The sequence below is a fragment of the Pediculus humanus genome, genomic scaffold (assembly GCF_000006295.1).
Source record: "Pediculus humanus corporis 1103172107895 genomic scaffold, whole genome shotgun sequence".
NCBI lineage: Eukaryota > Metazoa > Arthropoda > Insecta > Psocodea > Pediculidae > Pediculus > Pediculus humanus.
In genome coordinates, this window is record NW_002987470.1 from 57,066 (window position 1) to 60,036 (window position 2,971).

Here is a 2,971-nt window from a genome sequence, read left to right on the forward strand (position 1 = left end):
GAACGTGGCTTAAGTAAAAAATTATGTAAATTCTTTTTTTTTTGTTTAAATTTTGTCTAACGCCACGTTTTTTTAATAAAATAATAAAAATTTCCCTTTTTTATTATTATTATTATTATTATGAGGGTCAGTCTTAAACACGACTAGGTTCTTATTTGTCGGGATTTTTAAGCATTTATTCCAGGTTTCTACCCGACGATGATTCCCTAGGGATAAATGCTCGATAAATATTTATATAATATTTTCCGATGAATGTTATTATTATTATTATTATTATTATTACTGAGGAGTTTGTTAACAAAAAAATTTTTTTTTTCGTGGTTGGTGCATTATTTTTTTAAATAAAAATAAAATAAAAAAATTTATTAAACCCATAATAATAATAATAATAATAATAAAGTTTCGGCTCGTAAAAAAAAAAAAAAAAATTAAAAGTTTTATTATTATTATTATTATTTTTTATAAAACAAGTTTTATGATAGTCAATTGATATTCTAACACAAAAAAGGTGTATAAGGTTAATTAATAATAATAATAAAATTTAAAAAAAAAAAAAGATTAAATTTTTTAAACGAAACAACAACCAAAGAACAACCGAAACAACCGAAAAACAATCGAAAATTTCATTTAATTTAACGATTCTTAAATTTTTTTTTAAAAAAGTTGATGATGGCGGGGTGTCGGCGGCGGTAAGGATGATGATGATGATGACGATAATAATACTCGTATTAATAACGATGATGATGATAATAATAATAGTTTTGTAATTTTCTTATATGGTTATGTAATAAAAAAAAAAACAAGTCGATGGCAGACCAGAGAACTCGGTCATTGATTTCCGTTTATCGGTCATAAAATAATTCATTTTATTTGTCCTTCAATTAAAGCCTTATAATTTTTTTTTTTTTTTTATTTGACTTTTTATTAAATAAATAATTTAAACAAGTTTAGTTTAAACAAATAATAATAATAATAATAATAAAAGGGAAAAAGATGAAATGATTTAAATTCGTGTAGGAAAAAAAAATGCAAAGTTTCTTTTTTCTGTCTTTCTCGTGATTGAACAGTCTTTTATTTATTTTGTCGCGGAGAAAACTAAACGGAATAAGAGAGAGAGACAGAGAGAGGGACCAAAGAGAGAGAAAGAGAAAAAGGGGAAAGAGAGAGAGTGGGGGGAGAGGGAGCAGGTACAGGTTCAAACACTTCATTAAAATATTTCAATCCGATGAAATTCCTTTTACGAAACAAAAAAAAGGTAGTAGTCGAAATGACGTCACGTTAAAAGGTTTTTTTTTTCGATCTTCAAACAAACATAATTAATTTTTTTCAATCAAACACACACACACACGACAATGTGGTACATCAGGGATTTAAGGTTCATCCATTCACTCCACGGGAGTGGTGGTGAACACCCTACCTGAGTTAAATTGAAATGTTTGGAATTTTTCTCTATCTTCTTCTTCAAAACAAACGAAAAACCTCCTTCTCTCTCTCTCTCTCTCTCTCTCTCTCTCTCGATGACCACAAAACAAACACAGAACAAAATTTTCCTATGGTTGTTTTTTCAAAGAATTGATAACCATTATTATTATTATTACCAATTATTATTATTATTAAAAAAAAATTCTTGCACGTTTTAATTAATTAATTAATTGATTTTTACGAATAAATCGATAGATTGGCTTTGTTTTTATTATTATTATTATTTATTTATTTATTTATTTATTTTTGTTTTAAATTATAAAGCAAGGATTCCATATTGTTTTATTTATTTATTATTATTATTATTAATTTATTTAAATTTATTTTTGTTCATTTTTTATTAAAAAAGTGTCTTTACATGTATTACAGGCATTAAGTGTTTAACAAAAAAAAAATGAGGAAAAGATTATTATTATTATTATTATTTAAAACCCAATTTAAAAAAAAAAAACTGTTTTGAAGGAATTATGTTACTCATATTATTTTTTTTTTTTTTTTTGTTTACACTCGTATAAAAAAATGTGGATTGGAAAAAAAAATAAAAAAATAAATTTGAAATTGATTTCATAGAAGGATAAGGAAGAGGAAGACAAAATAATAATAATAATGGGAAAAATTCTTTTGTATTTATTAGGGGGTCAGAAAGCTTTTTAAATAGTATATACATATATATAGAGAGAGAGACAGAGAGAGAGAGAGAGAGAGAGTGAACAGAGAGAGAGAGAGAGAGAGAGAGAGAGCCAAATGCATAAAATGCGTTTTCGCATTAAAAAAAAAATTTTTTTTTTTTGCAAAATCATCATCATCGTCATCATCATCATCATCATCTTCATCATCATCATCATCATCATCATCATCATCATCATCATCATTATTATGAAGACGCGTAATGCGATTAAGTTAAAAGAGAGAGTACATTTAGAAAAAAGTGAGAGAGAGAAAGAGAAAGAGAGAGGAAGAAAGTTAATAGAAAAAATTTCCAACTTAAAACTTTGCCAAGTTATTGATAATAGTTATAAGCATATAATAATAATAATAATAATAATAATAATAATAATAATAATAACCCCGACGAATAAGAGCCTTGTCGTGTTTAAGAGGTGATAATAATAATAATAATAATAATGGAGGTCTTCTTGCTTGCTTGCAAAAAACAAAACGATTTTCTAGTTTAAAAAAAAAAAAATACATTTTATAATTTAAAAAAAAAAAAAAAAAAATTTCAAAACCGGTTTTTTGTTTCCCCCCCCCTTTCCCCCGCCCCTTCATTTTTAATATAAATACGTACGTATATTTTTTTTTTTCGGTTTTTTTTTTTAAGAAGAACATAAAAATTAAAAAAAAAAAAAATTCTCGCCATTGATATTAAAAAAAAAAAAAACAAACAATTTAAAACGTTAAATTTATGTCGGTCGTTAAAATTGTAAAAATTTTCAGTTTTTTTTTTTTTTTTTTTTTTTTTTTTTTAGGACAAAACGATCGATTCGAA